The sequence below is a fragment of the Onychomys torridus genome, chromosome X (genome assembly GCF_903995425.1).
Source record: "Onychomys torridus chromosome X, mOncTor1.1, whole genome shotgun sequence".
Taxonomy (NCBI): Eukaryota; Metazoa; Chordata; class Mammalia; order Rodentia; family Cricetidae; genus Onychomys; species Onychomys torridus.
In genome coordinates, this window is record NC_050466.1 from 12,350,434 (window position 1) to 12,363,624 (window position 13,191).

Sequence of the window (13,191 nt, forward strand, 5' to 3'; positions counted from 1 at the left end):
TGGTGATATATTGTATACCCCAATAAAGCTTGTTTGGGGATCAGAGGATAGAGCCAGCCACTAAATTAGACATAGAGGTCAGGCAATTTTGGCACACACCTTTAATTCTGTCACCCAGAAGGCAGAGATCCATCTGCATCCATCTGTGAGTTCAAGGTCACACTGGTCTACATGTGAGAAACAGAACTAGGCAGTGGTGACACACGCCTTTAATCCCAGAAGTGGCAGGACACAGAAAGGTATATAAGGCGTGAGGAAACAGGAACTTGCTCTCTTGAGGCTGAGGATTTTGTAGAGGTAAGAACTAGTGGCTGGCTGTTCTGCTTCTCTGATCTTTCAGCTTTCACCCAAATATCTGGCTCTGGGATTTTTTTTATTATAAGACCTTTTAAGATTCATGTTACATACAGTGGTCTAGAGCCAGACATGCCAAAATTGTGCACGGCCAAGAGTAAAGAAAACTTGTGTAAAATGAATTTTCCAGGTTTTCCCAACTTTGGCCTAGACAGACAATGCTAAATTTTCTGGCAAACTAGCTCAAGGGCTCTTTGTGGTCCCAGCCCAAGTTTCCAGGTAACAGAACTACATATTTCTCTACTAGCTTTAGGGGCCAGTGGCCAGGGAAATAAGAGCCAGGCTAGCAATTGTGGAATCTTTATCTACTATAAAGTAGCCAGTTCCTTGTCATTCTTGTCAAACATCCTCACCACTTAATTTTCAATATCTGTAAGATCAGGCATTCATTTGAGGTTTAAGATGTCTTTTCTACACAAATACTCTATAAACAGTACAATTAATATAAAAATTAGATTGACTTCAGCAGTTTGAGGGTACTGCTTGAATTCTATATTGCTAGATAACAGGTTCTCCAATCACAGTTGGTGAAAGACACCTATTTTTATCGCCATCCTTTTAAATACTACAGAGAGAGGCAGATCTGAAAGTGAGGAACAATCAGTGATATATACTGAAACTTGAACCAAAATTACAAGTAATGCTAAATTACAGTGAGTGTAATTCTACAGCAGTAACAAAGTTAAGGATATTTGAGAAGATAAGCATATAGAATAGCCTTCTATATGGCATGAGCAAGCACTATTTAAATTCCATTGTAGGTGTCCTCTCTTCCCCTGGGCTTGTTGGCCACCAGGTCAAGAGGGGAAAGAGGCAGAAGGGGCAACAGAAAGCAAGTGGCCCAAGAGCATAGGTGGAGTCAGCCCTCCAGGAGACAGATTTCAGTGAATTGGCTGAATTTTATTTCATAGTATCAGGAATATATAGGATTGGGGAGCCTGGATGTGAACCCTAATTTGTATTAGGTGGCACACTCCTATCATAAGGCTTAGTATGTGGCAATAGGATCTTACAGCAGAGCTTCTAGAGCAAGTCTTCTTATCAGAGATCTGTGCTAAGGATCAAGCTAAAGATGAATCTGGCATCTGGTTTAGAGACAGATTTTAGATAAGGTCAGTTATCCAGGCCCAGTGACATTCTCCAGATAAGGGCAGGTAAAGGCAGGAAATTCTGCTGGAAGGAGGGAGTCCCATGTTGCTGAGTTTATTGAAATACACTGCTAGGTCATGGGGAGGCTGTGACCTCTGACCAGCCAGCAATGTCTTCCAACATTTCACCATCAAAAATCATTTAAAAAATAATTGTCATGGTATCTGAGGAATGCTTACTGATGGATATGGAAATGATCTAGCTAAATATGCCCTTCTGTGGATGAAAAATATACATAAGGAGAAGCTTCACAGACCAACTTTATATGTTTATAAAAAACAGGTAGGAGAAAAGGGACAGAAAATGGTCTCCATTTGCTGATAACAATTATTTCTCTGAGTAATGCTATATGACTGAGTTGGAAAAGTGGTAGGCGGATTTTCTGTGGATTAAAAAAAACCTAAATATTTCCTTTGTAAATTTTGAAAAAAGATTTATCTCCCCCTTCTCCCTTTCCCTTTCCCTCTCCCTCTCCCTTTCCCTCTCCCTCTCTCCCTCTCTCCCTCCCTCCCCCACCCTGTGTGTGTGTGTGTGTGTGTGTGTGTGTGTGTGTGTGTGTGTGTACTGGGACCCATTGATCCTTCATGGCTGGAGTTACAGACAACTGTAACTCCATGCCATATGGGTGCCCAGAACTAAACTAGGATCTTCAGAGCAGCAAGTTCTCTTGTCTGCTGAGACATCTCTCCACTCCCATAAAATTTTACTAAAGAAAAAAAAAACTAGGAAAATGATAAACATCATCAAGGACACTACAACCAGAGCTTCTTAAACTTTTTCTATTCATGACCTCTTTTCACCTGAGAATATTTTACATGGCCCTGGGTACATATGAAAATCAACTAAGGCCTGGTGAGATGGCTCAGAGGTTAAAAGCACTGACTGCTCTTCCAGAGGTCCTGAGTTCAATTCCCAGCAACCACATGGTGGCTCACAACCATCTGTAATGAGATCTGGTGCCCTCTTCAGTATACATAATAAAATAAATAAATCTTTTAAAAAACGGGGGTTTGGGGATTTAGCTCAGTGGTAGAGTGCTTGCCTTGCAAGCGCAAGGCCCTGGGTTCGATCTTCAGCTCAAAAAAAAAAAAATAGAAAAGAAAAAAAATCAACTACTTACTGATAGTAAATCATAAACTTACCTTAAAACAGTTCTTTTATATACATATAATTTACCATTTCTAATACTAAAGATGAAATTAATTTTCATACTAATGAGCTGGATCTGCTTCTTTTAATATAAATCTTGGCCGTTATTTGATACTTAAGGACACAAAGCATCTTCAACATTTTTCAGATCAATATTTTAATATAATTAATATAGAGAATGCTGTCTCTCATATAAATATATACACAAAATAGAAAAAGTATTTTAAGGCCATTTCAGAAATTGGTGGAAATTTTACTGCTGTGGGATGGTATTTCTGTACACTGTGTCGCTCTCATTGGTTGATAAATAAAGCTATTTTGGCCAATAGCCAGGCAGAGTAAAGTTAGGCGGTACAATCAAACTGGAGATGAAGAAGGGCAGTTGGAGAGATGCCAGCCTGCTGCCGAAGAAGCAACATGTATTAGAACACAGGTAAAGCCTCAAGACACATGGTAGAACATAGATTAATAGAAATAGGTTGACTTAAGTTGTAAGAGCTACTTAGTAATAAGCCTGAGCAGCAGGCTAAACAGTTTATAGTGATTATGTTAAAAGTGGCTGTGGGACCAGGGGGACAGAAAAGCCTCTGGTTACATTCTACCTAATCCAAAGTCAAAATCCATGTAATTTTTTTTTTTTTTGTATGAAACTCAAGGCAGCAACTCAAACTAACAAAAGGTCTAGTCAGGTCACAAAGTAATATGCCTGCAACTCACAAGAAAGATAAAATCATCTCAGGTTCCACAGGAAAACTCAAAAGGGAAGAAAACTGAGTCATAAGTCACAAGTATATAGTGGGAAAAAAAACAATAGTGCTAACTTTTTTAAATGGATGTTTAAAACTTTCTAGCTCTAAAGAGATGGTGCCAGAGGCATGATTAGACAAGAAGAGCTTCAGTCTGCATATTGTGGCTCTGAGGAAATCAGGGCAGGTTTCAACTACTTTAGCTCACCAGAAGTCATGAGAGCCCTTCCTGTGGACTTGGAACACCACAGGGCTGAGGGGGTAGCCACTGTGGAGACAGGTGGGACTTCCTTCCCCTAAACTTGGAGACTGGGATTCCCATTCCTTTGATGCCCATAAAACAGTCAAACATTGATTCTGTCACCACACTCTTAAACAATTTTCCACCAGAAGTTGCATATCATGTCTTTAGCTTCTAGAGCCTGGCACACTCCTTTCTTCTTCTTCCTCTCTTACACACATACCCCTTCCTGGTGAACTGCCAATGGTCTTTCAAGTCTCTCTGAGAAATGTTTCATAGGTAATAAGGTACACCAAGAAGTATAAATGTGAAATCAAAGTTGGTAGGTCCTGACTTGTGCTGTTCCCTGGCTTTGTGACTCTAGGCAAGTTACCACACCTTTCTGTGCTTCAAGGATCATATTAACGAGAAAATATTAATAAGTATCTACCCTGTGGGATCATTATAGGGTTGTGATACTTACCGCAATACAACTAAGAAATACATATATTCGGTCTTCACACCACTCGCAGGCACAAAACTCCTAAAACCCTTGGGATTTCTTAATCAAAGAGGATCCTTTTTTGTTATTTATATGAAGTAGGGTTTAGTGATACCTGAATTTATGTTATCGAGATCACTTTTAGAAGCTGAGAACTGGTTGCCAGAGGAACCAACTATGTGATTAAGAATCAACCTATAGGCCTGGGATTATAATCAGAGGCAACCGCACCTGAGCCCCACCCCTGGGCTCCAGCCATCCTGGGAGGACCTGCCCAACCTGGCCCCAGTTTCCCGCCATTCCTCAGGCCCTTCAGGAAGGTTCCCCTTTTCCAAGACTGCAGGCAGACCCTGCAGTCTCCACACCCTGCCCCCACACCCATTCGCCTGAGACCCCAGCCACTTCCTGAGACTCAGAGACCAGCCCCCAGCTACCATCCGCCCCAAAACTCCCATCTGGACCAGAGGTGAGTGCCTGGGGTTATAGTCAGAGAGGCAAACGCCCCTGGGTCCCACCCCTGGGCACTATCCTGTAAGGAGCTGCCCAACTTGGAGCCAGTTTCTGGCTAATCCGCTGGCCCTGTGGGAAGGCTCCCCTTTTCCAAGACTGCAGGCAGACCCTGCAGTCTCCACACCCTGCCCTCACACCCATTCGCCTGAGACCCCAGCCACTTCCTGAGACTCAGAGACCAGCCCCCAGATCCCATCCACCCCAGAACTCCCATCTGGACCAGTGAGACCCTCCAGTGGACACTACAACATCAATGCCTTGCCCCCACACCCATCTGCTGGAGACCACAGACACTTCCTGAGACTTAGAGACCAGTGTCCAGTATTCCATCCTGCCCTGGAACTCCCATATGGACCGGAGCTTCCATCCTGTCCTGGAACTCCCATCTGGACAAGATAAGGAGACCCCAAGGACTTCCTGAGACTCAGAGTCCAGCCCCCCAGCTCCTATCTGGCCAGCACTCTCATCTGGACCAGAGCTCCCATCCAGCCCAGAGCTTCCATCTAGACCAGACAGAGGCTCCCTAAATCTGTCAGCTCTCTCTGGACCAAGTACACTGATAAGACCAAGAACAAATCCACGAGGAGATGGGCAGACGCCAAGGCAGAAGTACATACAACAAAATAAAGAGCAATACAGCATCACCAGAACCTAGCCCTTCTCCAACAGCTAGACTTGTATATTACGGAATGGAAGAAGAAGAAGAAAACAACCTTATAAGTAACATCATGAAGAGGCCTTATATACAAGAAATCACAAATAAAGTGGAGGAACAGACAAACAAAAAATGGGAAGAACACTATAAAAAACTAGAGGAAAGGACAATTAAAGCAGAAGAAAACAATAAGTCCCTGAAAGAAAATCATGAAAAAGCAAGAAAACAGATGAGGGAAACAGTCCAAGACCTGGAGAGGAAAATAGAAAAAATGAAGAAGACACTAGCAAAAGGAATGCTGGAAATAGAAAATCTGAGTAAACAAACAGGAACTTCAGAGGCAAGTATGACCAACAGAATACAAGAGATGGAAGAGAGGATCTCTGGTGTTGAAGATAGAGTAGAAGAAATAGATTCATCAGTCAAAGAAAACACTAAAACCAACAAAGTCATGACCCAAAATGTCCAAGAAATTGGGGACACCATGAAAAGACCAAACCTACAAATAATAGGGATAGAGGAAGCAGAAGAATACCAACTCAAAGGCAAAGAAATTATATTTAACAATATCATAGAAGAAAACTTTCCCACCTTAAAGAACGAAATGCCTATAAAGATACAAGAAGCCTATAGAACACCAAACAGACTAGACCCCCGCAAAAATAGTCCCCTCGCCACATAATAATTAAACAACTAAACATACAGAATAAAGAAAGAATTTTAAGGGCAGCAAAGGAAAAAGGCCAAGTGACTTATAAAGGCAAACCCATCAGAATAACACCTGATTTCTCAATGGAGACTTTGAAAGCCAGAAGGACCTGGACAGATATAATGCAGACACTAAGAGACCATGGATGCCAGCCTAGACTAATATACCCAGCAAAACTTTCAATCATCATAGATGGAGTGAACAAGACCTTCCAAGACAAAACCAGATTTAAACAATACTTATCCACAAACCCAGCCCTACAGAAAGCACTAGAAGGAAAATTCCAACCTAAGGAAGGCAGATACACCCATGAAAACACAGGCAATAGATAACACCACAGCAGTAAACCCCAAAGAAGAGAAGTACACAACACTACCACCAAAAAATAAAAATAACAGGAACGAAAAATCACTGGTCATTAATATCCCTTAATGTCAATGGACTTAATTCACCTATACAAAGACACAGACTAACAGAATGGATACGAAAACAGGACCCATCTTTCTGCTGCATATACCACACTAGTGACTTGACAGCACACCTGAAAGCCCTTGAATAGGAAGAAGCAAAGGCTTCCAGGAGGAACAGACACCAGGAAATTATCAAATTGAGAGCTGAAATCAATAAAATAGAAATAAAGAGAACAATACAAAGGATTAATGAAACAAAGAGTTGGCTCTTTGAGAAGATCAACAAGATAGACAAGCCCTTATCCAAACTAACCAAAAGACAGAGAGAGAGCATCCCAATTAACAAAATCAGAAATGAAAAGGGGGACATAACAACAGACAATGAGGAAATCCAGAGAATCATCAGGTCATACTTCAAAAACCTGTGCTCCACAAAACTGGAAAATCTAAAAGAAATGTATAATTTTCTGGGTAGGTACCACATACCTAAGTTAAATCAAGACCAGATAAACCATTTAAATAGTCCAATAATTGCTAAGGGAATAGAATCAGTCATTAAAAGTCTCCCAACCAGAAAAAGCCCTGGACCAGATGGTTTCACTGCAGAATTCTACCAGATCTTCACAGAAGACTTAACACCAATACTCTTTAAATTGTTCCACACAATAGAAGCAGAAGGTATATTACCAAACTCCTTCTATGAGGCTACAATTACCCTGATTCCTAAACCAAACAAAGATCCAACAAAGAAAGAGAACTACAGACCGATCTCCCTCATGAACATTGAAGCAAAAATACTCAATAAAATACTGGCAAATAGACTCCAAGAACACATCAAAACAATTATCCACCACGATCAAGTAGGCTTCATCCCAGGGATGCAAGGGTGGTTCAACATACAAAAGTCCGTCCGTCAATGTAATACACCATATAAACAAACTCAAAGAAAAAAATCACATGATCATCTCACTATATACATTAAAGGCATTTGACAAAATCCAACACCCTTTCATGATAAAGGTCTTGGAGCGATCAGGAATACAGGGAACATACATAACCATGATAAAGGCAATCTACAGAAAGCCAACAGCCAACATCAAATTAAATGGAGAGAAATTCAAATATATACCACTAAAATCAGGAAAAAGGCAAGGTTGTCCCCTCTCCCCATACTTATTCAATACATACTTGAAGTTCCAGCCAGAGCTATAAGACAACATAAGGAGATTAAGGGGATACAAATTGGAAAGGAAGAAGTCAAGCTGTCCCTATTTGCAGATGACATGATAGTATACATGAGTGACGCCAAAAATTCAAAGAAGAAAATGATACAGCTAATAAAAACCTTCGGCAACATAGCAGGATACAAGATCAACTCAAAAAAATCAGTAGCCCTCCTATAGACAATAGACAAACAGGCTGAGAAGGAAATCGGAGATACATCACCCTTTACAATAGCCACAAATGATATAAAATACCTTGGGGTTACTCTAACTAAGCATGTGAAGGACCTATATGACAAGAACTTTAAGTCCCTGAAAAAAGAAATTGAAGAAGATGTCAGAAAATGGAAAGATCTCCCATGCTCATGGATAGGCAGGATTAACATAGTAAAAATGGCGATCTTACCAAAAGCAATCTACAGATTCAACACAATCCCCATCAAATTACCAACACAATTCTTCACAGATCTGGAAAGAATAATACTCAACTTCATATGGAAAAACAAAAAACCCAGGATAGCCAAAAGAATCCTGTACAATAAAACAACCTCTGGAGGCATCCACAATCCCTGACCTCAAGCTCTACTATAGAGCTACTGTAATAAAAAACAGCTTGGTACTGGCATAAAAGTCAACATGTGGACCAATGGAATTGAATTGAAGACCCTGACATCAACCCGCACAACTATGAATATATAATTTTTTAAAAAGAAGCCAAAAATGTACAATGGAAAAAAGAAAGCATCTTCAACAAATGATGCTGGCATAACTGGATGTCAACGTGTAGAAGGCTGCAAATAGATCCATATCTGTCACCATGCACAAAACTTAAGTCCAAGTGGATCAAAGACCTCAACATAAATCCAGTTACTCTGAACCTGATAGAAGAGAAAGTAGGAAGTACTCTTGAATGCATTGGCACTGGAGAGCACTTTCTAAATATAACACCAGTAGCACAGACACTGAGAAAAACAATCAATCAATGGGACCTGTTAAAACTGAGAAGCTTTTGTAGAGCAAAGAACACGGTCAACAAGACAAAGCAACAGCCTACAGAATGGGAAAAGCTCTTCACCATCCCCACATCTGACAGAGATATCCAGAATATATAAAGAACTCAAGAAATTAGACATCATAATGCCCAACAGTCCAATTAAGAAATGGGCTATAGAACTAAACAGAGAATTCTCAACAGAGGAAGTTCAAATGGCTGAAAGACATTTAAGGAATTGCTCAACATCCCTAATTATCCAGGAAATGTAAATCAAAACAACTCTGAGATACCACCTTACACCTGTCAGAATGGCTAAGATCTAAAACACAGAAGACAGCTTATGCTGGAGAGGATGTGGAGCAAGGGGAACTCTCCTCCACTGCTGGTGGGAATGCAAGCTTGTACAGCCACTTTGGAAATCAATATGGTGCTTCCTTAGAAAATTGGGAATCCATTTCCCCCAAGACTCAGCTGTAGCACTCTTGGGCATATACCCAAGGAATGCTCAATCATACCACAAGGGTATTTGCTCAGCTATGTTTATATCAGCATTGTTTGTAATAGCCAGAACCTGGAAACAACCTAGATGCCCTTCAATTGAAGAATGGCTAAAGAAAATATGGTACATACACACAATGGAGTATTACTCAGCAGAGAAAAACAATGACATCATGAGGTTTGCAGGCTAATGGATGGATCTAGAAAAATCATCCTGAGTGAGGTAACCCAGACTCAGAAGGACAAACATGGTATGTACTCACTCATAGGAGGATACTAGATGTAAAACAAAGATGACTAGACTGCTACACAACTCCAGGGATGCTACCTAGAAAACAGGACCCTAGGAAAGACACAGGGATCACCCAATGACAGAGAAATGGATGAGATCTACATGAACAATCTGGAGGACAGTGGGAGTAATGAAGGACAAGGTTTGAGGGAAAGAAAGCTTAGGGGAGCAGGAGATCCCAGCTGGATCAAGAACAGAAAGGTAGAACAAGGAATAACAGACAGACTATGATAAATGAAGACCACATGGGAACAGGAATAGGCAGAGTGCTGGAGAGGTTCCCTGAAATCCACAATGATACATCCTCTGTAGAATGCTGGCAATGGGAGAGAAAGCCTGATCTGACCTAGTCTGGTGATCAGATGGCCAAACACCCTAATGGTCATGCTGGAACTCTCATCCAATAACTGATGGAAGTGGATGCAGAAATCCTCAGCCAGGCCCCAGGTGGAGCTCTAGGTGTCCAATTGTTGAGAATGAGGAGGGACTGTAAGAGTGTGAATTGTTGAGACCAAGATTGGAAAAACACAGGGACAAATAGCCAAATGAATGGAAGCACATGAATTATGAACCAAAGGCTGTGGAGCCCCCAGCTGGAACAGGCCTGCTGGATAAGTGAGACAGTTGAATAGCTTAAACTGTTTGGGAGGCATCCAGTCTTTGGGACCGGGACCTGTCCTTAGTGCATGAGCTGGCTGTTTGGAACCTTGGGCTTACAGAGGGACACTTTGCTCAGCGTGGAAGGAGGGGACTGAATCTGCCTGTACTGAATCCACCAGGTTGAATTGAATCCCCAGGGGAGTCTTGGCCCTGGAGGAGATGGGAATGGAGAGGAGGGGCTGGGGGGAAGGTGGGGGTGGGGGCGGGAGGGGGGAGGACAGGGGAATCCATGGCTGATGTGTAAAATTAAAACACAAACATAATAATAATAATAATAATAATATGTAAAAAAAAAAGAATCAACCTTTGGGGGGCCGCAGAGGCAAGCAGGTGGAGTGGTGGGGTGGTGGCTGAGATGCAATAAAAACCAGAAACTGAGCTACCACCTGGTGAGGAGTTAGTGAAAACAAGCTCCTAATCAGGAGCTTTGAACAGGGACGCCTTTAATCCCAACACTGGGGAAGGAGCCATCTCGGTGGGAGGAGACCAGAATGGATCTGCACACTGAGGCCAACCCAGGGCTCAGCTGCTGATCCTGTGAAACCCAACAACTTGGAGGTGTTGGTGAGACTACCCTACTCAGCTGAAATCCATCCGGGAGAGCATTCAGAAATCTACAGTTTGCAGTCTGAGGAAACAAGAACAGCTGAGGAGTTGACGAATGAGCAAAACATGACCTGAGAACACAAAAGAAGACAACACCCAGCCACTGAATCAGATCGCCAGAATCGTAAGTATACACTTCATTGACTGAAAACAGGTAAGCTCCCATCTCCAGACTGGCAGATCAGGTCTCTAACTCCTAGGCCCTATCCATTGCAGTCCCAGTGACCAGACAGCTCCCTTTCCCTACTCCCCTATCCCCCACCAAAACAAACAAACAAACAAACAAACAAAAAGAATCAACCTTTGGTTCTAACCCCAACCTCCAAGAAGGGGAGGGAGAATGGAGAATTAGTTGTCACTGACAGCCAACAATTTAATCAACCTTGTCTGTGTAATGGAACCTCAAACAAACAAAAGTCCTTAAGGGATGGAACCTAGAGAGCTTTGTGAGATGATGAAGTTCTAAGAGAGTGGTGTACCAGCAAAGGACATGGCCGCTCCAGGTAGCCCTCCCCACTTGTCTTTATTCATCTATTTATTCCATCTGCTTATTCATTAGTTGTGTGGTTTATAGGAAACTAGTAATGGTAAGCAGAGTGCACTCCTGACCTCTGTGAGCCATTGTAGTGAATCAGAAACGCAAGGAAGAAGTTGTGGGAGCTCCTGGTTTATTGCTAGTCACTCAGAAGTACAGGTCACAACCTGGGACTTGCAACTGGCATTTGAAATGGAATTTACATGTCCATTAGGATCATCATCTGGTATTTCTCCATGGTACCTTAAAGGGCTTTGAAGAAAAGAAGCTAGACAAACAGCAGGCATCTAACAGGCCAATCAGGAGTTCTAAGGTCCTCTAGTCCTCAGGCAGCCTGGCCCACCTAGGCTGTGAGTTCCTTTCTCAAATCTGGACCTTGAAACTGCTGATCCTCCCAAGGGGATGACAGGTCTACATGCCATACACTAGTTTAAGAGGTGCGGAGGAACTGAACCTATGTCCTTTGCTGTACTAAGCCAAACACTCCACCTATCCAGTTTAGTGTCCACTGACAATGGGGGGATTAGTGTGGAGAAAAAGCAAATACATGCTTAGCATTAGAAGTACTATAAGTTCAAAATAAAAAAGAGGTTTTGGTTTTTGTTTCATTTTGTCTTTCTTTTTAGAAGCACACATGATCTTTAAAGAACCCGAGACAGGGCTGGGTGAGGCGGTACATGCCTTCAGTCCCAGTACTGAGGAGGCAGAGGTAGGCAGATCTTTGACTTTGAGGCCAGCCTGGTCTAATAATGAGTCCCAGGCATCCAGGATAACAGAATGAGAACCTATCTATGAACAAATCAAAAAGCAACCAACCAACCAACAAACAAAAAGATCCTAAGGCATTTTCTGATATGTGATAATACTCATCATTTTTAACCATGTGTGTTTTGTGTGCATGTGTGTGTGTGCACACGTGTAAAATATTTAGTACAGTGTAGGACATACAGAGTTTATTTCTATAGGGTGAATATGCAATTTTAAGCACACAGTTTTTGTTTTGTTTTGTTTCTTTTGGTTTTTCGAGACAGGGTTTCTCTGTGTAGCTTTGCTCCTTTCCTGGAACTCACTCTGTAGACCAGCCTAGCCTGGACTCACAGAGATCCACCTGCCTCTGCCTCCTGAGTGCTGGGATTAAAGGCATGCGCCATCACCGCCAGGCTTAAGCACACGGTTGTTAGGGGAAACTATCTAGTAATTAATGTCACTGGGCTGTCTCATACAGCTTATTATACTAGGGATTATTAATCTTTTAACCTTGTTTAATTATCATTTTAGAGCACTTATATATTTAGAGCACTTTTTATATATTCATTAAGTGCTTACTATGTACCAGGCATCATTCAGGGTTCTAGACACACAGAGAAGAAAAACTTAGCACCTACTTCTTTTCAAAGAAGAGCAAACACACACACACACACACACACACACACACACACACACGCACGCACGCACACGCATGCGCACACACACACACACACACACACACACATGGGGGGGGATGTCATGAAGAAAAAGAAAGCTGATTCAATAACTAAACAATGACAAGCAGTACTATTTTTGAGATAATTTTTCTAGAACTAATGCATATTAATGTGTTCATGGAATTATATTTTATTCTATTCTTATATAATGTTAGACATTTTAAAGTGCACTAATGAGAACAGTTTGCTGTTCCCCCAGGACAGACACTGGCAATAGAACAGTGGCCATGCATATTCCTCTACATCCTAATCCTCAGAATCTGCAGGTATGTTATACACAGGGCAGAAGGGCTTTGAGGAAGGAGCTAAGGCTATCCAAGTGGTTAAGGGCAACTGCATGAGCCCTTTTTGGACAAGGAATGTGAAAGCCAGAAGTCAGAAGTATGTATGGAAGAGGATGTCAGGGGCCTTGCCTTGCTGTTGCTGGCTTTAAAGATGGAAGAGGGGTATGAGCCAGGAAATATGACTGGCCTCTAGAAGCTAAGCTTGAACCCC

The 13,191-nt window shown here is 41.9% G+C and overlaps 1 protein-coding gene across 6 annotated transcripts in view; it reads right to left on the bottom strand.

Moving 5' to 3' along the window:
* The window catches only part of Slc9a7 (solute carrier family 9 member A7), a 204,564-nt gene that overhangs the window by 45,918 nt on the left and 145,455 nt on the right, over positions 1 to 13,191 (bottom strand). The window lies entirely within an intron of this gene.